Source organism: Bubalus bubalis, chromosome 2 (genome assembly GCF_019923935.1).
Source record: "Bubalus bubalis isolate 160015118507 breed Murrah chromosome 2, NDDB_SH_1, whole genome shotgun sequence".
Lineage (NCBI taxonomy): Eukaryota > Metazoa > Chordata > Mammalia > Artiodactyla > Bovidae > Bubalus > Bubalus bubalis.
The window spans coordinates 162,908,829-162,931,835 of record NC_059158.1 but is presented as its reverse complement, the minus strand read 5'-3'; the positions used below and the strand labels follow the sequence as shown (position 1 = coordinate 162,931,835).

General features: G+C 44.9%; 1 protein-coding gene and 2 long non-coding RNA genes across 4 annotated transcripts in view; 2 read left to right on the top strand and 1 right to left on the bottom strand.

The window, feature by feature from the left end:
* SGPP2 (sphingosine-1-phosphate phosphatase 2) overlaps positions 1-23,007 on the bottom strand; it is a 144,308-nt gene that overhangs the window by 97,462 nt on the left and 23,839 nt on the right. The gene's annotated exons all lie outside the window — the stretch shown is intronic.
* On the top strand, positions 215-6,793 carry LOC123332191. The gene is made up of 3 exons (XR_006548966.2): positions 215-1,581; positions 1,861-4,674; positions 5,802-6,793. It is a non-coding gene; the product is annotated as an uncharacterized LOC123332191 (long non-coding RNA).
* Positions 15,724-18,859, top strand: LOC123332192. Its single transcript, XR_006548967.2, has 2 exons — positions 15,724-17,392; positions 17,973-18,859. It is a non-coding gene; the product is annotated as an uncharacterized LOC123332192 (long non-coding RNA).

Below are 23,007 nucleotides of genomic sequence, written 5' to 3'. Positions count from 1 at the left end.
GAATCTGCCTGCCAATTCAGGGGACACCAGTTCAATCCCTGATCCAGGAAGATCTCATATGGTACAGAGCAACTAACCCCATGTGCCACAACTACTGAAGCCTGAGTGTCCTCCAGCCCATGCTCCACAACAAGAGAAGCCATCGCAATGAGAAGGCCACACACAGCACCTAGAGAGTGGCCCCCACAACTAGAGAAAAGCCCACGCAGCAACAAAGAACCAGCACAGCCAAAAATAAACAAAAATTATTAAAAAAAAAAAAAAAAAACCTATGAGGAGAGTATTCCATTAAAATCAATGGTTTTTGGAATTCTAAACTGCTTTTTTAACCCAACTTGGGAAAGCCTTTGTCATTTCTAGTTACATCTGCTATACATTCAACCTACACACGGATTCTTCTCATCAGCTCCCGGGGGCTGTCACCTTGGCATCATTTTCCAAGGTGGGAACCACTTCATGTGCTTGCAGTTTTGGGAGGCAAGGGACATCATCCTAGTCTCCAATCTAACAGTCATTTATGGAGACTGGGGCCTCCGGAGAAACACCTTCCATGGTGGGAGAAGTGTCCTGGAAGGTAGGCAATTCGGGACTAAAACTCTAGCCTTGCCCATGTTCTGCACGTGCGTCCTCAATCGTGTCTGATTCTTTGCGACCCCATGGACTGTAGCCCACCAGGCTCCTCTGTCCATGGGATTCTCCAGGCAAGAATACTGGAGTGGGTTGCCATTTCCTTCTCCAGGGGATCTTCCCAACCCAGGAATTGAACCCTCATCTCCTGTGGCTCCTAGCATTGGCAGGCGGATTCTTCACTACTGAGCCACGTGGTAAGAATTTCTAATCTAGAGCCTAGAGATGAGGAAGGGCAAATCTAAGGAATTTGATGCCTCTTCATTACAGCCTACACTGTCAGGTTTGGGTCCTGCTCCCTCTGAAAGCCTAGCTTTGGTGGACATGTCAGGACACATTGCAGAGATGGAGCATTTGTAAAATAAACACTCCAAGTTATTATAAAACAGCAACTAGCATGTTAACACGCCAAGTACAAACCAAGCAATGCCCCCCTTTTTGTTTTAATTGAAAGTGGCAAATCCTTTGTAGAGAGAGGCCACATCTACACAGATCATGTATTCACTGCTTAGACTTTGTGCTCAGTCACTTCAGTCGTGTCCGACTCTTTGCGACCCCACGGACTGAACCTTCGCCTCCTGCATCTCTCGCACTACAGGCAGATTCTTTACCACTCAGCCATTTTACACTTTAGGGATGGAAAATTGACAACAAGCCTTAGCAATAAGCACTATGACGAAATGAAAGCAGGATCAAGTGATACCAAATGATTTGTGTGTTGGGGGATGCTCTCCAAGGAGGAGACATTTGAGCTGAGCCCTGCATCGGGAAATGAGCTGGTTCCTTTGGGGTCCAGGGTTAGAAAGACCACTTAGCAAAAGGCCCCAAAGGAGGAACCAAGCCTGTGAGCCAGGACGTGGCAGATGAAAAAGAGAGGAGATGAAATTAAGAGCAGAAGGGAGATCAAGCCAAGGTTTGGCATCTCGGCTGAGAATAACAGCAAGTCCCTGAAAGGTTCCAAATAAGAATTTCATTATTTGAACTCTGGGAAAACTAAAACAAGCTTTGGCTCTGAAGCCAAGGGAAAAAACCACGCTTTAATTCTTTTGTTTTTAATTTCTTAAACCTAGTGGAGAAATATTAACTAGCAGTGCTAAACTTAAAAGCCACTGGGGGTGGAGTTGCATTGTTTGCCCAATGAGGTAGACATCCATTTGCTTGAATTTCCATCTCTTTCCTAATATGCTTCCATCACTTTTAATTACTCTTTGTTTTTTTTTGTTTTTTTTTCAGTTTAGGAAATCAAGACTTTGCAACCTCCAAAGAAAATTAAATGATGATCACTCAAGAAGCCTAAGGAAGATTGACAGTGTCCCTTGAAGGGGAAAACAGAAGGGACAAGAATGCATGAGGGTGTCCTCTTTCATCTTGCAGTTGAGATAGAATTACGAGTTGGGTGATCTGAGATGTCGTCTCCGTGCTCGGGTGATTAAAATTTCACGATGGCGAGACTGAAAGTCAATTAAAATGGAAGGACAACTTCTTCGAATAAAAGAGCTTGAAAGGGAACGGCACGCTAATCACTTTCATCTGCTTCGTTGGCATTTGCTGGGATCACTCAGTCTGTGTTCCAGAACAAGAGGGAGGCTCAAGAGAACTGAACTGAACGTGGCTTTTATTTACAGTGGCGTTTTCGTTGTAGCCTCTTCCACAATTTGAGCTTTGCTTTCCTCTGGACCATCCATCAGATTTCAGCTCCTCCTCTGAATGTTTGATAGTTTCTTTCTCTTTTCCCCAGAGACCAGCTCTCATATCGGGCACCATCAGCAAGGGTGAAAGGGACAAGGATTATTAAATTCTGTGAACCAGGGCGACAACGATGCTCGACCTGAACCTAGAACTGGATCTCACGACTCGACAAAATGCAGCCTCGTCATCGCTGTTAGAACTGTGCCTGAAGCACAGAGTATCTGCTGAGGACCCAAATGTAGGATTGAGAGAAAGAGGAAAGAGAGAATGAGAGGGGAGGACAGCACTTGGCAGAGACCAGAGACAGGGCCTCTGCAAGGAGAAGTCCCTCCACAGTCAGTAAGAGCAACCAGAGCCGACACAAAGAACAGAAATCACCACTCTCATTTTTAGAGCGGGTGGGAGAACCAGCTGCCTTTTAAATTCTCAGAATGTCTTCAGAACAACTGTTTTGCAAAACAGTTTGGATCTGCTAAAACCTGAACCACACTGTGCCAAACATTCTTCCATTTAATTGTTAAGCCCTGGTGTGTTCAGCGAGATTTCTGATGCAGATGTTTCTGATTCATTTATATTAACTTATCAAAAGGACATTTGGACGAGCTATAGGATGTTCAAGAAGGAGTCTTATAAGCTTGGGTTTGTTAGTTTTAATGCAGGAATTCTACCCCCTACCCAGATGCACATACTCAGAACTCAGAACTTGGAAGGACTGACTCAGTTCTGCTCTAACCTGGCAGCATGAACTCACCCACTCCTAATTCCCTTCAAAAAACATTTGCTAAACATTTATAAAGGCACCACCAAAATATGGGTAAAGGGGGTCAAAGATATAAACTTTTATTTATAAAATAAATAAGTCATGGGGAATTACTGTTCAGCCATGGTGACTACAGTCAATAAGACCATAATTGCATATTTGAAAGTCTGCTGAGAGTAAATCATAAAGGTTTACACCACAAGGGAAAAAATTCTGTATCTATGGGTGGTGATGGACACTAGTCTTACTGCGATGATCATTTTGCAATATATACAAGTATTAAATCACTGTTGTACACCTGAAATTAATGTTATCTGTCAATTATACATCAATTAAAAATAATTTTTTTTCCTTTTAAAAAGGCATCACCAAAATGTAAGAAACTATTCAGATACATCTTAAGTTTTCTCCTTGGTGACCTTTTATGTACGGAGATTTAAAAACAAGGCTTCCCCGGTGGCCCAGTGGTTAAGACCTTGCCTGCCAGTGCAGGGGACACAGGCTTGATCCCTGATTCGGGATTTTCCACATGCCGTGGAGCAACTAGGCCTGTGCGCCGCAACTGCTGAGTTCCTGCTCTAGAGCCCAGCAGATGTAACCAGCGAGCCCTCGTGCTGCAACTGCTGAAGCCCGCGCACCCTAAAGCCAGTGCTCCACGATGAGAGAAGACACCGCAGTGAGCTTTTCTTTCTTGATCCCTCCCTGCCCTTCTCTGGGGCTCTGTTCTTACATGGTGATGGGTATCGCAGGTAAAGCAGGGATGGGGCATTCTGCTGAGAGGGTCTCACTCCCTGCACGCTTCTAAGGCCTTGTCTACACCAAAAGTTCTTGGGAGGTTCCATCAATTTCCGTCACATTTTCAAACCACAGTTCCCTCTGGAAGCCTATCCTCTTAGCAAGTTTAAAGCCACTGGTCACAAAAATAAACTTAGGAAAAGCTTTGAAATTGTACATACACGCATAAAAGAACATTAAGAAGAAAGCCATGCTGGGTGAGAACAATGGTCCTCCCCACCCAGCCTGTTTCTGGGCACACTGATTTCCTTATGCCCTGTGAGGGCTGTTTTTTGTTTTGTTTTCACTTTTAATTTTTTGAGTTAAAATCTGGGCTTTTTATATCATTTGTTTTTTTCCTGATTATCTGATGATCACTTGTTATTCTTCTGATGAACACATTTCACTCTAGAACATGCAGGATTTCAAAAGCTGTGCAAAGTAAAAATTACCCAGTATCCTAACCCTCAGATTCAACCCCTATGAATATTCCCATTGGTCTTTCTCCTCTCTGGTGCCCAAGCGTGTGGCCTGTGTTTACAAAAATTGAGATTCTACTGAATCTTAAAATTTTAAGTATTATTTATTGTATTGTAAGCATTTCTCTATATTATTTTACATCATGATTTTGGTAAGGTTTAACCATTTTTTTTTGTTCCACCTTTATTGTGACCCCCCTCCCCCTTCTTACACACCCATTCTTATAGCAACTCCCAGGATGGACCAAGACTGCAAACACATCACAGGTTGGATGACCAAGAATCTTATCACCCAAGAACCTCTTTAGTGGAGTTTCCCACCCACTTCTGTTAGAGCCCCCAGAGGTACTGTTCCATGGATGCTGTCTCACCTTGCTCATTCCTCAATGTTGCCAGTGATAACCGTGCAACAGCGACAACATTCCCTGAGACCACCTGTCTGCATTTTTTGGTCTTACTGGGGCTTGCTTGTTTTGTTTTCTGGTGACTTCAAGTCCTTTTGCCAGATTTTGCAGAAGCATCAGGGATACAGTTTAAGGTGGCCTAATGGCCACAGTTATGAGGGCTTCCCTCATAGTTCAGTTGGTAAGAATCACCAGCCTTGGGCAACTCTGGGGAAGTCTGAATTTTTCAACTGTGCAGTAGATATAATACCAGCTCCCTTGCAGAGGCCCTTAGAAGATAAAAAGAAGTTACTTATGTAAACCATACTACACCACACCAGACACAGTGTGAGCTCAAGAGATGGTAGCTGTATTTGCACGGTTTTAGTAAGGAGTTTCCCAGGTGGCTCAGTGGGTAAAAAAATCTGCCCGCAATCCGGGAGACCCAAGTTCAATCCCCGAGTCAGGAAGATCCCCTGGAGAAGGGAATAGCAACCCACTCCCATATTCTTGCCTGGAGAATCCCATGGACAGAGGAGCCTGGCGGGCTACAGTCCATGGGGTCACAAAGAGTCCATCACGACTGAGTGACTAACACACACACATATAAATACTAAGGATAGTGTCAGAAGTGTCTGGTTATAGGAGAAAGCACAGAGGAGGGAAAGTAGATGAGAAGATTTAAAAAACAAAGATATTATAGAGGAGGAGGAAAGGGAGCTGTCCTGGCAGGAGGCTGGAACTGCAACAGAAAGAGAAAGGGAACAGGGACATTCTAGCTGAAGGAACGGCCTGAGGAGAGGTATGGATGCAGCAAGACACAGTGCTCCTGGAAGAGAACCTGGTCCACATGCCTGGAGCATAAGGCATTTATAGCAGGGATCGTAGGCAGCAAGGCTGGAAGGGGTGACTAGAACCAGAGAGCGGAGTCCTAAAGGCGGTAACAAGGAGGATGGGTTTATCATGTGGGTAATGGGGGACCACTGAGAGCGTTTGAGCAGGGAAGTGTCATGATCAGAGGTGTGCTCTGCATGGCCCACTCTCTGCTCACATTCTCATCCTTTCTCTATGATTCCCCCATCTTTGCAGGCTGACATGTGTCTCAGGAGAGGTCAGACACCCTTGTACCACAGCCGGGAAACCACTTCTCAAGCTGTGCTCTTAGAGGGTCTCATACACAACCTGCCTCTGCCACCCGCAGCCCGGGGTGAGCCTCTTGGGCTCCGGGTTCCCCGTCGGTGCTCCCAGGGCCTCCGTGGACCATCATGGAAGATGAAGAAAGCTCGGTTTCTGTTTCTGGCCTTGGCTCTGCCGTGTGGGATCTGAGGATACAGTTATTTAGCAAGAAACCACAGGAACAAAAACAAGTTGATGAAACCCAGAGAAAGTGAGTTCCTCCATGGAAGGCGGCCGAATGCCACAGGCTGTGTCGAGACCCACCCCAAACGAACCCTCGGGCTGCAGCTCAGTTCTGTCACCGAGGGACACATGCTTCAGAGGCCTCCCCCGCAAGCGGAGACCGCGGCTCCTACACCAGAGGACACAGAGCTCGCTGAAAGTACCACAGTGTGGAAAATGTGCTTCTCATTTCTTTTCCTAGAATACTATTTCCAGAAAGCGGTGTGTGACCAGAACCGATGACCCTGAGGCAGAGATGGTCAGAGAAACGTGGGTGTGCAGCCCCGATGAGGAAGGGTACCAGACCAAAGTAAACCATGGAGTGTCTCTGCCCGCTTCCACGAGGATGCTGACAAAGCAGGGTGAACACAGGTTGAAAGAAAAGACAGAAAGGAGGCCTGGGGTCCTCACAGGCCTCATTTCAGAATGGTAGACAGAGGTCCATGTATGCAAAGCTCTGCCCACTGCATCACACCACACACACACACACACACACACTTCCTCCCCCCACCCGCCCCACACCACTTTCTAAGATGGGATGTAAACCTGCCATCCTAAGCCAGTTGAAATCACAAGTCGTTGCCACACTGTCTGAAATGGAGGCTGTTTTTGTGTGTTAGTTGCTCAGTCCTGTTCAACTCTTTGCGACCCCATGGGCTTTAGCCCACCAGGCTTCTCCGTCCATAGGATTTTCCCATGGCAAAAATACTGGAGTGGGTTGCCATTTCTTTCTCCAGGGATCAAACCTGGGTCTCCCACATTGCAGGCAGTCTCCTTATCCTCTGAGCCACCAGGGAAGCCCAGGAAATGGAAGTTACTCCAGTTAAAATAATGACTTCAGCATCATCCATTATCCTTTGAAATGTGATCCCCAGACCCAGAGCATGGGCATCACTTGATAGCAGTTGAGAATGTCAAGTCCACCCCAGACTTGGGGAATCCCTGGGAATTTTAACCCGATTCCCCAGGGAATTCACACACACATTGAAGTTGGAGAAGCACAAATCCACATCTGATGAGAAAAGTAAGATTGGATGGATGTACTAAGGTTTTACAGTGCTCTCTAGGCCTATGGACACATGAAAGGGGAAAAGTACTTTAAGACAGAAAGTAGATCGGTGGTTGCCCATGGCTGGAGCTGAGGTGCGGAGGAAAGGGGGAGGGGTGCTAATGCAGATGAGTTTCTTTTTAGGAGGATGAAAATGCTCTAAAAATGGCTTCTGGTGAAAGTTGTACAACTCTGAATATACTGAAAACCATTTAGATAGGCGCATTGCATGGTATGAGACTTGTATCGTAAGAAAACTTAAAAATAGAAATAAAAGCCCTCAGGAGTCTTGGAAACACCAAACTGAAAATTCATGATTCCCACTGCAAAAGAGACCAGTTGTAGAACCAGATGTTGAAGGGCACCTCCAGTAAGAGACTGCTCTATTGTCCTAGGATGGTGAGATTTAAGGGGCATGTTAGGAAACAGAGTTTCTTCCAACAGGGCAGTACTGAAATGGTCACTGGCTCTTAAAATATGAAAGCTTCCATGCTGCCCTTAGACCCAGGCTGCAGGGTCCGTGTCCTGGACTCTGTGATGTAGACACCCCACTCTAATCCTCCTCCAGCTGTGTCCTTCTTCCCTGAGCAAAAGAAGATGCTCAGGCTGCTAGATCCTTCTCCAGACACCTGATGGCCCAGCATTCCCTGCCCAAATGCCAGAGCTTGCAGGCAGGGCCTCTGCAGGTCTCTCCCCCAGGGTCGTCCTTCCTAGGGTAAATGAGACCACTGGTGTGCGTGCATGCTCAGTCACTTCAGTTGGTTCCGACTCTGTGACCCCATGGACTGTAGCCCGCCAGGCTCCTCTGTCCAAGGGATTCTCCAGGTGAGAATACAGGAGTGGGTTGCCATGCCCTCTTCCAGGGGATCTTTCTGACCCAGGGATGGAACTCGAGTCTCCCGTGTCTTCTGCACTGCAGGCGCATCCTGTTACCTATTGAGCCAGCTGGGCAGCGTGAGCACCGTGTGCACTCCCCTAGACCTGAGGGCTGGCTAGTGTGAGGAAGCAGACTGGGCACACAGGAATCCATTGTGCAGCCCCAGGCAATGACAGGCTGGCTCCCTGATGCCACCGCATGCCAGCGAGGAACTCTGGGGTCTGAGAATTTTAACTATGAACCTAGCTTTCCAAGTCACATGAAGATTGATATGTCAAGGTAGGAGGACAAAATCTATCCAATGTAATGCTTTGTGGGCTTCCCTGATGGTTCAGTGGTAAAGAATCTGCCGGCCAATGCAGGAGACACGTGTTCAATCCCTGATCTGGGAAGATTCTACATGCCACGGAGCAACTAAGACTGTGCCACAACTACTGAGATGTTATCCAGAGCCCAGGAGTTGCGACCACTGAGCCCAAGTGCTATAACTACTGAAGCCCACTCACCCTAGAGCCCATGCTCTGCAACAAGAGAAGCCACCACCACGAGAAGCCCACGCACTGCAACTGGAGAGTAGCCCCTGCTTGACACAGCTAGAGAAAAGCCCAAACACAGCAACAAAGACCCAGTGCAGCCTAAAATTAATGCATAGAAAGTGAAAGTACAAGAAAAGGTAATGCTTTTTTAGCTCAATAAATATCTTGAAAAACTACTTTGACCTATGGAATCTTTTTCTCCATTTGTGCACGTGTCCTAAAACTGAACCATTTTAGAGGTCAATTATTTTTTTCTTCTAAGTTTGTCATGCAGTCAGTGAATATTTGTGGTTTTCTCCTGAGCATGTCATATTTTATAGGTAAATATTAATTATTCATTAAAGGCCAGCCCATCATTTCATAGCTTCATACATAATTAATGCTAAGGATCTTTTTTTGCTGTAAAAGTATAAGAAGTTTTAGGATAAGAAGCATCTTCACTGTGCTTGCCTTCATGTATGCCTCGTATTTACAAAACATGATAATTGAAAAAAAGAGAAAAACAGGAAATAAAGAACAATGAAAAAAACAACACTGAATATTTTACAACATTCATAAAGCTTAAAGGTCCTCTCGGGCTACTTTTCTTCTCCTGTTGTTGCTGTTCAGTTGCTCAGTCGTGTCCGACTCTGTAACCCCATGGACTGCAGCATGCCAGGCTTCTCTCTCCTTCACCATCTCCCGGAGCTTGCTCAAACCCATGTCCATTGAGTCGATGATGCCTTCCAACCATCTCATTCTCTGTTCTCCTCATGTCCTCAGTCTTTCCTCATGGAAAAGCAAATTCTCAAGAAAAAAAACCACAAGCTGCTGAAGACTTTTTTTTTTTAAATAACAGAAACAGCTTAAATGGACCTTTAGGGAGAGGAGGAATTTAATGAGTTGAACAGTAAGAGTTTAAAGAATCTTTCATGGCTCTTTGATTCTTCTCAACTGATAGTTTGGTGACAGATTATTAGAAGGGGTGATTTTGCTCTTGTGTCACATGGGACCCCAGTGTGAGCAGGAGAAGCAACCATACTCATCAGGCCCTCTCAAAATATTGGAATTATTTTTATTCTGTGTGAGCCGTGAAGCTGAGGCCAAGCTCATGAGTTTACTTTGCCCTCCTCTGAGTGCACAGATGTCACCCACGTCTGGTGCCAACCAAGTAGACTGCCGCTCAGATGTGTTTCCAGAACGGCTCCCCATCCTATATGTGGAACCTCTGTCATCTGGATTCCCTATGGGAACATAGCAATTTTTCCTTTGTAGTGAGGATTAAGTTTAAATACAACAATTTGTATAGCAGATGCTTCAAATTTTCCAACATTTTGGAAGCTGGGGTGGTAGGGGAGATAGGAGAATGATCTCAGATAAGACTGTGAATTTGTAAGTTGCTCTGCAGTTGTACTGGCCAGTATTGTAGCCAGATGTGGCTATTTAAGTGTAAATGTAATTAGATAAAAATTCCAGTTACTCAGTTGTACTAGTCGCATTTCAAGGGCTCAGCAGCCACATGTGAGTGATGGCTACGCATGTGGACAAGCACAGATACAGAACCTTCCCAACTTCATAGGAAGTTCTATTGGAAGTGCCGAATTAAGAGAGTTTCTGTGTTTTCCTTGAGATCCCACCAAGCCTTCCTATACTCACTCTGTTCTTGGGACTATGATTTCTTATATAGCCATGTGTTTGCAACTTGAATCAACTTATCCTTAAATTCAAAAAGCAGATAGTAACTGATGTACAATCTACACAGCTTCACGGCTTTGTGAATAAACAAAAACCACATTTTAAAAAGGTGAAAAGTAGCCAAACTGATCAAATATCAAGCAATAATTTCATAAATCCACCTGTCAAGTATGACAGAACAGCCAAAATGACTTTATTCAAATATCAATCAAAGAGAATCGATTCACATCTCAAAACAAGCAGACTGAACCACCTCCATCCCCAGTGGCTTCTCAGTGCACTCAGAATAAAGTCCAAATGTCTGAGCATGGTCAAGGGCCTGAGATCTGACCACTGCTCTTTTTTCCTGCGTCTCTGCCCACCTCGATTCATAGACCAGCCACCCTGGCCTTCATTCACTACTTGTCCTTCAGCATGATGAGCAGTTCCCATCTTCTTTATTGAGCAGGTCTCTGTGTGGCTGGCTCCTTCTCATCTTTGAGATGCCAGCCCCTCAGGGTTTCCCCTGCGAGATGCCTTCTCTGGCGACTTTCTCCTCAGCTGCATTGTGTGACCCTATGATATCGTCTTTCTAATTTGTACTCCACTTGAGTGCTTTTTACCCTTGGACTTGTTTCCTTGCCTACACTGAACTGCAAGCACCTGGAAAGCAGGAAGCCTGACCTCTGACTTCCTGTGGAAACCCTAACATCCAGCATAGCGGCCATGTTCTGCCCACCACATAGCAAGCACACAAGAAACACTTGTTGAGCGAACAGACACGGAAACGAAGAGTGAGCCACAGGCTCTGGGTGGAAGGGGCCTTAGAACCATGCAGAAGTTCATAATGACCACCCAGGCAGGTGTGCAAAATATACACGTTTGGACTCCACTCTTACAATCTGACTTACTAGGTCTGGGGGGAGGTTCACTTGGTCTGTTTTTTACAAGTTCCACTGCTTAGTCTGATCACTTCACTTTCAGAGGAGGTAACTCAGGCTCAGACTTGGCTGACTTTCTAGCTAGTCAAACAAAAACTCTCATTGTGAAAAGCAAATATCATATATCAAGGCATATATGTGGAAAATAGGAAAATGTTGTAGATGAACCTATTTGCAAAGCAGAAATAGAGACACAGACATTGAGAACAAATGTGGCATGGGGGTGGGATGGATTGGGACTGGGATTGACATTATATACACTGCCATGTATAAAATAGGTAACTAATGAGAACATACTATATAGCACAGGGAACTCTGCTCAGTGCTCTGTGATGACCTGATTGGGAAGGAAATCTAAAAAAAGAGGGGATATATGTACGTGTATAGCTAATTCACTTTCTGTACAGCAGAAACGAACACAACATGGTAAAGTAACTATATTCCAATAAAAAATTAAAAAATAAATGCATGCTACCACAGGGATCAAAGATTCCATGTACCGCAACTAAGACCTGGTGCAGCTAGCTAAACAGCAAATAAACAGAGAGAATCGCTGTACCCCATCAGGCACTAAACAACCATGCCTAGGCAGTAAGTTCCAAGAGAAAAGCAAGAGAGTTCCATAAAAACATCTACTTCCGCTTTATTGACTACCCCAAAGCCTTTGAGTGGGTGGATCACAACAAACTGTAGAAAATTCTTAAAAAGATGGGAATACCAGACCACCTGACCTGCCTCCTGAGAAATCCGTATGCAGGTCAAGAAACAACAGTTAGAACTGGATATGGAACAACAGACTGGTTCCAAATTGGGAAAGGATTATGTCAAGGCTGTATATTGTCACCCTGCTTATTTAACTTATTTGCAGAAAACATTATGCAAAATTCCAGGCTGGATGAAGCACAAGCTGGAATCAAGATTGCTGGAAAGATCAACCTCAGATATGCAGATGACATCACCCTTATGGCAGAAAGCAAAGAAGAACTAAAGAGCCTCTTGATGAAAGTGAAAGAGGAGAGTGAAAAAGTTGGCTTAAAGCTCAACATTCAAAAAACTAAGAACGTGGCATCCGGTCCCATCACTTCATGGGAAATAGATGGGGAAACAGTGGAAACAGTGAGAGACTTTATTTTGGGGGGCTCCAAAATCACTGCAGATGGTGACTGCAGCCATGAAATTAAAAGACGCTTGCTCTTTGGAAGAAAAGCTATGGCCAACTTAAACAGCATATTAAAAAGCAAAGACATTACTTTGCCCACAAAGGTCCATATAGTCAAAGCTCTGGTTTTTCCAGTGGTCATGTATGGATGTGAGAGTTGGACTATAAGGAAAGCTGAACGCCAAAGAATTGATGCTTTTGAACTGGTTTTGGAGAAGACTCTTGAGAGTCCCTTGGACAGCAAGGAGATCCAACCAGTTCAAGAGAAATCAGTCCTAAAGGAGATCACTCCTGAATATTCATTGGAAGGACTGATGCTGAAGCTGAAACCCCAATACTTTGGCCACCTGATGTGAAAAACTGACTCATTGGAAAAGATCCTGATGCTGGGAAAGATTGAAGATGGGAGGAAAAGGGGACGACAGAGGATGAAATGGTTGGATGGCATCACCGACTCGAAGGACATGAGTTTGAGCAAGCTCTGAGAGTTGGTAATGGACAGGGAAGCCTGGCGTGCTGCAGTCCATGGGGTTGCAAAGAGTCGGACACGACTGAGCAACTGAACTGAATTGAGGCAGTAAGATTCCATGCATCTCTGTTCAGTGAACATGAGAACATATTTTTAAATCAGTGTATATTATCCTTTTACTTTTAGTGCCATTGCAATGTTGTTGTTCAATCACTAATTTGTGTCCAACTATTTTCAATCTCATGAACTGCAGCATACCAGGCTCCTCTGTCCTCCACTATCTCCCAGAATTTGCACAGACTCATGTCCTTTGAGTTGGTGATGCTGTCTAACCGTCTCATCTTCTGCTGCCCCCTTCTCCTTTTGGCTTCAATCTTTACCAGCATCAGGGTCTTTTCCGATGAGTTGGCTCTTTGCATCAGGTGGCCAAAGTATTGGAGCTTCAGTTTCAGCCTAAGTCCTTCCAGTGAGACCTTTGCAATACCATCAGTCTAAAATCTGAGGCACAAAGCTGCTGAAGCAGCAGTCTATGAAAAGCAAAGAAGCACTGGATTCTTTCTCTTCTGATAAGAGAAGGAAGCACCCAGGGGTGGCTGTGCCCTGGGCTCAGCCCTCAGGCGATTCTGCAGTTTTTGAGCCAGCTACAGTCAGTGAAGAGGGTTTAGATTCCTTGGACACATCCAAATAAGTTTTTACATACTTATTAGACTAGATAAAGAGGCAGCTGGATAGTGCCGTGTGTGGTCACAGCTGTTTTTGAAATAGAATTATGACTTTCAAAATATTCACCATCAACATAATGAGGAATAGATTATACTTTTTTTAAAGCCCCATGAAGAAAATACACAAGTCACTTTATAGGGCATTTCTCTTCCTTCAAAACACCCCTCAGATGATTGATATAGTAGGTATTCTGAAAGTTGTTTCTGGAATATTGCTTCAGTGAGTTTTATTAAGTCTCTGCTTTCAGCACTCCCCCCTTAAGTATGGTTTTTACTCATTTGCTACTTTTACTAAAAGTGAAGAAATTGGGTCAAGGATGAAATTCCAATTAATTATGAGTTCCAATCAATTAATTCCAATTAATTATGAACTGCAATTAACCTTTTTGATGTTATAAAGAAAATATGCCAAAAAAAGCTGCTAATTATAAATCAGTAGAGAGTAAACTTTCCCTGGTGGCTCAGCTGGCAAAGAATCCACCTGCAATGCAAGAGACCCTGGTTCAATTCCTGAGTCGGGAAGATCCCCTGGAAAAGGGTTAAGCTACCTACTCGCTCCAGTATTCTCCCTGGTGGCTCAGACGGTAAAGAATCAGCCCGCAATATGGGAGACCTGGGTTCGATCCCTGGGTTGGGATGATTCCCCTAGAGGGGGGCATGGCAACCTATTCCAGTATTCTTGCCTGGAGGATCCCCATGGACAGCGGAGCCTGTGGGGCTACAGTCCATGGGGTTGCAAAGAATTGAACCGACTATGCACACAGAGAGTAAACTAAATGGTTAAAAAATTGTGTCACCTGGTTTATCCAGAGAGCTCTCAGAACTGACTGGAGAAATCCTTCCATCAGAGTTGGAGTTCTAGGACACACTGGGAGGCCAGAGAGGTATCAAGGTTGTTCTTCTAATATCCGTCTTTCTCCTCTAACATGACCAACACTTGGCATCCCATACCCTTGCTTCCCAGGGGTCAGGCTGAGGGGGGGCAGGGAACATGGCATCCGAGGTGGAAGCTCCCTCTCTGGTTCCTATGAGGCAGTCTGCCACTCATGTCTCCCCCAACATGCCTTGTGTTCAAGAGACTGAATCCATCGGTAAGCAATCTAATTTCTCCCAGAAGTATTATGGATCCTGGCTGAGACAGAACTCTTCCTGCTTTGAGAATATGGCCATCTGTCTACTAGTAACAATTTTCTTATCCTCAGTTATGCCTAGATGATTTCAAACTAATGATATTTGTAGAAAGATGTTCAGTAGCTAAATTGTGTCAGACTCTTTGCAACCCCATGGACTGCAGCATGCCAGGCTTCCCTGTCCTTCACCATCTCCCGGAGTTTGGTCAAACTGATGACCACTGAGTGACAAAGGTGGCAGCCTATAATGACAAGGAAGATGGGAAGAGAAGAGAAGGATGACCAAGAGGATGCAGCAGTTTTTGATGCTGCAGGAAAAAACATGGTTTCCATTTAGTATTATTTTTCTTGAATAGTAAATGATTACTTTAGATTGAAGTAAATTAAATTAACAATATTTGATCATTCTTGATGTACAAAATAGCAAGTTCTTATGGTTCAACCCGTGAATATAGAGTTCCTGATTTTATCTTAATTTTTAAATTTTTTAAGAAAATTTTCCTATTCACTCTTACAGGCTCACAAACTAATTTTTTTTTAAATATTTATTTATTTACTTGGCTGCACCAGGTCTTATTTACAGAACTTGGGATCTTCTCTCTTCACTGAAGCATGCGGGATCTTTAGTTATAGCATGCGAACTCTTATTTGCGGCCTGTGGGGTCTAGTTCCCTGACTAGGGATTGAACCCAGGCTCCCTGCATTGGGAGTGAGGCGTCTAAGCCACTGGACTGCCAGGGAAGTCCCGAGAGGTTCTCATTTTAAAAGAGGAATTCTGTGGCTTCAAGTGCTTGTTTGAACTTGGAGAAAGGCTTAACCTCCTCCTTGCTGACCAGACCAACAGAGCCAAGGTCACAGAAGAGACTCCTGCACTTTGAATTCTGACCTCCTTACTTTGGCTTGGCCCATATGTAACTGGCTTTTTAAAAGTTAGTTGTCAGAATCTTTTCCCAGGTGGTGTTAGTGGTAAAGAACCCGCCTGCCAATGCAGGATGTCAGAGATGCCAATTCGATCCCTGGGTCAGGAAGATCCCCTGGAGAAGGAAATGGCAACCCAGTATTCTTGCTGGGAGGATCCCATGGGTAGAGGAGCCTGGTAGGCTCTAGTCCATAGGGTCACACAGAGTCAGACATAACCGATGCAACTTAGCATGCATGCATGCCAGAACTGTCGAACTCCTTAGAATTCATACTCCTTTGGGGAATCAAAGTCTGGCAACAGTGTGAGTTCCCACCGACCCTCCAATGAAAATCAGCTGATTCTCCTATGGGTCTACCTTCTTCAGGGCCAGCCTGTGTCCTCCACGTCCATCCAAGTCTTAAACCTGACCACCTTTGCATCTCATCTGGCCCAGGTGGGCTTTCTAGCCCAAGGTTGTTGATGCTCATGTGTCCTCACCAGAATGCCAAAGACCAGTTAACCAGGCAGCCTCTTCCCTTTTCTTCAGCCCAGCCTCCTCCTCCCTCATCCTTCAGATAAAGTTCATTTGGTTCCAAGCACCAGAGAGAGAGACAAGGCAGAGAGTGCTGGTAGAAGGCAGTGTGTGTAGTAATCACACAAACAAACATATGCTTGCAAAATCTCCACAGACGGGAATTCTCCAACCTCTTTCTCTAATCCAGTCCTAATGTTCAGCAATCTTCACTGTCAGGAAATTCTGGCATGAACAACCCAAATCCTTCACGCAGCTTAAACCCATTTCCTCTGACTCTCTGCTCACTGGAGATGGGGAACAGCTGGTTACCGTTCTCTGTACCAAGTTCTTTGTCAACGAGATGACTGGATTCTGGCTCTGGACCACTGTCACAATTAGGATTCTGACCAGTTTCACTTTGTGCAGTCTGCAAAAGCACGTCAAATGGGAAGATACACTTCTGAGGAGGCTGTGCTTTAGAAATGCGCCACTGGGGGAACATGATCCCTAGCCACACCACCAGGCTGCTCACAGTTTACAAACGTGTGAATGTGAGGTTTCGGCATGGAAAAAAAATAATACATTTTTCTGAGACTAGCTCTGCAAATGTGAACACATCAAAGGAGACAAAGACTCCATAAAAGACACTAAGAGAACCAATACACAGAGTGAGCATTTATTATGGGCTTTCTGTGCTCCTATTACCTGTATTACCTCAGAGACTGCACATCTAGGCACTAAGGCAGAAATTAGGATTAGTCCTGCTTTCCAGGGGAGGACACTTGGCCACACAGAGGCTAACTTGTCAAGTTTATACACCAGTGAGTGAGAGAATAAGCACTGAAACCCAAGCCATTGGAGTCTAGAGCCTACAACCCCTCAACCGTCTCTCCATCCTGCCTGCAAACCCGTGCTGGCCCAGACAGCTCATAGAATGGAACACAGCCCCTGTGTTTCAATGACTATTGGGCAGTGAAGACCAGGAAGTCATGGCAAAAACCCGGTGGCTGGTCCCTGATATAGCAGACTGGCAAAATTCAAAGGAGCTTGATGCCATCGAGGTTGCCTTCTTCTTATATGCGGAGTCCGACATGAGATGCTTGGTCTCCACTTAAAGGCAGCCGTTAAGTGGTTCCCCAGGTCCCAGCTGGAAGACTTCCCAACTATATGCTCTGGGGCTTGACCTGAATCAGAGGCCAGGTTCTGCCAATTACCGCCTGGCTGCTCTGGATCCCAGCCTGCCTGCCTCAGTGTCCCTGGCAGAAAAGTGGTGATGATGAAGCTGCTTCCTGGTGACACATCTCTCATCACTCTCCATCCCCTGGTTGAGCTGTATGTCTCCTCACTGCACTTATTTCCACCTGACATTATTTGTTCCTCTGGTTATTATTTTGCCTCCTTCACTAGCCTGTAAGCTCAATAGTGAAGCAGCTTGTGTGCTTTATTCGCCGTTGTATCCCAGTGCCTAGTTCAGCACACGGAGAAAGTGAAAGTGATAGGCAATTAGTCATGCGTGACTCTCTGCAACCGCATGGGCTGTAGCCTGCCAGGCTCCCCTGTCTCTGGGATTCTTCAGGCAAGAACACTGGAGTGGGCTGCCATTTCCTTCTCCAGGTGATCTTCCTGACCCAGAGATTGAACCCGGCTCTCATACATTGCTAGCAGATTCTTTACCATCTGAGCCATCAGAGAAAATCAGCACATGGTAAACTGCTGGTTAATATTTGGAGAATCAAGAAATCATTAGGAGGAATAAGTGAAAACACCCATGGAAAATTTAATAAATATTAGTTTTTCTTACTTCTCAGTTTTCTCCTTCAAACTGAATAATCTGTTGTCTTATGTATCTGATTTATCATCTTTGGTTCCCTCTATGGCTATGCAATGACTACTCCAATCTTTTCTTGTACAGCTTTGACCTCGATACCACAGTTCTTTGATGCCCAGAGAATACCTCCTGAATGACCCAGTAACTCAATTTTTCAGCATAGCATCCAAGACATCATGAATTGCTTACTGGGAACTACTCATCCCCCTTTGGCTTATTAGCAAAATCAAACTCAGACTGGACTTTGGGCAATGGGGCAAGTCAACCTGGACGATTCTTTTTCCCTTACCAGTCTCATTTGCCAAAGACTTGGATGTAACTAAGAGACTGAGCAACAAGAAATTTTCAGCCTAGCATTGAGTGGTTGAGAATCTGTCTGCCAATGCAGAGGACACAGGTTATATCCCTGATCAGGGAAGGTTCCACATGCTACAGGGCAACTAAGCTTGTGTACCACAACTACTGAACTCATGTGCCACAATTATCACCGAAGCCTACACTTTAGAGTCTGTCCTCTGCAGCAAGAGAAGCCACTTGCAAGAAGAAGCCCACACATGGCAACCAGAGAGTAGCCTCTGCTTGCTGCAACTATTGGAAGCCCTTGCATAGCAATGAAGATCCAGTGCGGCCTAAATAAATATTAATAAATAACATTTTTAAAAAAAGAACAGATTGAAGAGCCAACTAGCCAACTTCCACTCTTCCCCTCTGCTTTTGTCAGTCTGGTTTCCTAAGTGTCCCTTTCTCATGGCACACTCATCCCACCACCTGTATTTCACTCTGTGGTGCCCTCTTTCTGGAATGTTCTCTCCATCTCCTCCAACATTACAAATTCTCCTCATTCTTCAAAACCCATCCTATCCTTTCTCTCAAGCCTCGTCCAGGGACAAAGCTCCCGGGCTTGTGTATGAATGAGCCAGGTGGTGGGTCCACCTAAGCCTAGTATTGGGAGGACTTAAAGAGGGCAATGTCTAAGGCTTCTTTTAATCAGCAGTCATCAGCCTTTTCCATGTACTCCCACCCACAGCAGGGTCTTTTTTAAATTTTTTTTTAAATTTACTTATTTAAATTGGAGGCTAATTACTTTACAATATCGTAGTGGTTTTTGCCATAAAGTGACATAAATCAGCCATGTACATGTGTTCCCCATCCTGAACACCCCTCTCACCTCCCTCCCCATCCCATCCCTCAGGGTCATCCCAATGCACCAGCCCTGAGCACCCAGTCTCATGCATCATACCTGGACTGGAGATCTATTTCACATATGATAATATACATGTTTCAATGTTATTCTCTCAAATCATCCCACCCTCGCCTTCCCCCACTGAGTCCAAAAGTCTGTTCTTTACATCTGTGTCTCTTTTGCTGTCTCGCATATAGGGTCATCATTACCATCTTTCTAAACTCCATATATTTGCATTAATATAATGTATTGGTGTTTTTCTTTCTGACTTCACTCTGTATAGTAGGCTCCAGTTTCATCCACCTCATTAGAACTGATTCAAATGCATTCTTTTTAACAGCTGAGTAATATTCCATTGTGTATATGTACCACAGTTTTCTTATCCATTCATCTGCCGATGGATATCTAGGTTGCTTCCATGTCCTGGCTATTGTAAACAGTGCTGTGATGAACACTGGGGTACACGTGTCTCTTTCAATTCTGGTTTCCTCAGTGTGTGCCCAGCAGTGGGACTGCTGGGTCTGTTTTAATTTTTTTTTAATATTTATATATTTGACTGCATAGGGTCTTAGTTGTGGCATGCAGGATCTTTGTTGCATCACACAGGATCACCAGACTCTCTAGCTGTGGCATACCGGCTTAGCTGCTCCTCAACATGTGGGATCACAGCTCCCTGACCAGGGATCGAACCCACATCCTCTGCACTGCAAGGTAGATACTTAATCACCGGTCACGAGGTTAAGTCCCCTAAAAGCAGTGTCTCTGATGGCCTAACCAGTCCAAAGTGATTCTGTGTCTCTCCCCTGGGGACCACTGCCTACATCCAAGAGTATCAGGCAAAACATCCTGGTCGCCAGGGCAGCACACACCATTTCTGAGGGTGTCCTGAAGGCTTCTACCCTGGGAACCCCAGCCATTCTCCCTTACTTTAGAATTTTCTAGACCAGGAGCTGCAAATTCAAATGCCTACATGGTTTAAGCAAGTGATGTAAATCAGCAAAGCCAAGCAACAGCAGGTGTGGGATAAGATGCGGTGGAAGCCTGTTCTGGTTGAGAGAGGCTTCTGCAACTGGAAACTAGCCTCTTCCAGTCATGTAGGAATGCAAGCAGGTACTGCTCCAGATCTTATTTTCTTAGAAAAACAGAAGCCAGAAAAATGTTGCTAGTAAAACCATGTGTGAACAAAGCATATGCATAGCCAACACTCGGTTTGCCTCATTTGCGACCTCTACTTTGCAGTTAAAGAGCCACCCCAGGCAAGGCCAGGGCCCTGCAGTGGAGGTTACCATCTTCATCACACATGGTTCCCCATAAGGGTGGGTGGCCTTATTTTCTAAACTCCACACATCGTCAACGGAAAAAAGGATCAGGGGAGACCCTCCTTTCCCCTGGTCACTGGATAGTTAACATTCTCCTAGGTTGGGGTTTGGCCAAGGATTGACAGAAACCTTGACACCCATATGTTCGAAGCTTTATCTTATTACTCATGGACACAATTTCTTTTCCCATTTCTAAGTTTTAAACTTACAAAGTTCTAGTCTTAAGCATGAAATCTCTTTGACACAAGCTGCAACAAAAAAAATCTCCACGCATTTTTTTCCCAGATGATATCCACATTTATTGTTTTCTAAAATCTGACAATATCAGCTGTCCTATATTTGGCATGTTTCAAATCCTCTTAATGATTCCATCAGGAATCTTAGAAGCATCTTCTTTTGAAATGTTCTCTTCGAGTTTTCTAATGGGGAATGAGGGAAGCCGAGAAAGGAAGACCTTGCTCAATTCCACATCGATGATCTTGGAGAATTTGTCCTTTCCCCTCAGGTCATGTTCATCTGTCTCCTTGTCTCCCCAACAGACTGACAGTTCTTCGAGAGCAGGTGTGGCAGGCCCATGCCTCTTGCTGAGAGCTCAGAGTGTGACCCCAGATCTGACACATCATTAGATGCTTCATACAGATTGGCTGAACATGGATAGTGTTTTTTCAGAGCAAGAAACACACTAAAATGCACTTCCCACATGCATGAGGGGAAGTGGGACCTGGGAAAGCATTTTCATGGCAGATGATCAGGTGCTGTGAACTATCAGAAGGAAGGAATGCCAAATTTAATACATTTTAGTGCAACAACTGAAAGTGTAAGATCGGCCCAAAGTTTAAGGTAGAAGCCACTAGGAAGTGGCATGGAAAGATTTGCACTACTTATATCAACTTTCCTCCTCCCCACCACTCATGCCCTGCCATCGGAGATTCATTCCAGACAAGGTTCATTGGATTAAAAAATAGCAGTAGGGATATTAGCAGTAATAGGAGCCAGAGTAAGTAGCATTGGTGGTGATGGGCTGGCAGAAATGATGATGAAGGGGCTTCCCTGGCAGCCTAGTGGTTCAGTTCAGTTCAGTTACTCAGTCGTGTCCAACTCTTTGCGACCCCATGAATTGCAGCAGCCTCCCTGTCCATCACCAACTCCTGGAGTTCACTCAGACTCACGTCCATCGAGTCAGTGATGCCATCCAGCCATCTCATCCTCTGTCGTCCCCTTCTCCTCCTTCCCCCAATCCCTCCCAGCATCAGAGTCTTTTCCAATGAGTCAGCTCTTCACATGAGGTGGCCAAAGTACTGGAGTTTCAGCTTTAGCATCATTCCCTCCAAAGAAATCCCAGGGCTGATCTCCTCCAGAATGGACTGGTTGGATCTCCTTGCAGTCCAAGGGACTCAAGAGTCTTCTCCAACACCACAGTTCAAAAGCATCAATTCTTCGGCGCTCAGCCTTCTTCACAGTCCAACTCTCACATCCATACATGACCACTGGAAAAACCATAAGGCTCTGCATTTCCAACGCAAGGGACACAGGTTCCAACCCTGGTCAGGAATTGAGATCCCACATGCCACACAGCAAGGCCAAAAAATAAAATCATAATTTTTTTAAAACAATGATGGTGAAAATAGCATTTGAGGGCTAGCTTGCAGCTACAACAATGTGTCTGGCATTCCCACTGATGATCTTACTTGCATCTCAGGACTCTTGGAGGTGTTGTTGGTGTTCAGTCCCTAAGTTGTGTCCAACTCTCTGTGACCCCATGGACTGCAGCATGCCAGGGCTTCCCTGTGCTTCACCATCTCCCAGAGTTTGCCCAAATTCATGTCCATTGAGTTGGTGATGCTAACCATCTCACCTGTTATTATTCTCCTGCTCCTCATTGTTTCAGAGATAAGGTAACCACGGTGGTATGGCTTACTCGATCTGTTCAAGGTCACAGTGTTTGCAAGTGTAAGAAGCCAAGCACTGTTTTGGCCCATTCCTTATACTGCCTCCCTGCAAAGTACAGCACAGACATGGAACACATGGCCTGCGGGGGCACGGGCAGCCACGAAAGGTTGCCAAAAGCCCTGTAGTACATGACCCAAGCTAACACCAACAAAACCTATGGTTGAAAAGACAAAAACAGGAGAACAAACTATGGCAATGCCTGCTCCTGGCAGAACACAGATCACCTGAGGAACTACCAGCAAGAAGACATGATTGGAGGCACATCAGAAAGGAACATTACTGCTTTTCCTTCTCTCCAGGCTGGCCCCTCCTAAATCCTTTCCTTCAGTAAGAAAAAAGGGCAAAATTAAAAAATAAAATTCACAGGGTAACATGATATACTACTTCCTAAGACAATTTCTGATCTTATCTGGTGATATACTTTCAATTTTAATATGTGATCATTTTTAGGGGATTAACTACTAAAAATGTCATTTTCCTTTTAAGTGTGGGTGTCTGATAAAGGTCAATACATGCAAATATGCTGATTCCTTCCAAGGCATTCCTTGTCATTCAATCCTTGGCCACTCTGATTTCCAGTTTGTTCACACAGCCCCTTGCTCACTGATCCACAGATTCTTGCTGTGCTTTTGGTCAGAATCTTCAGAATACTGAGCTAAAACAGTGT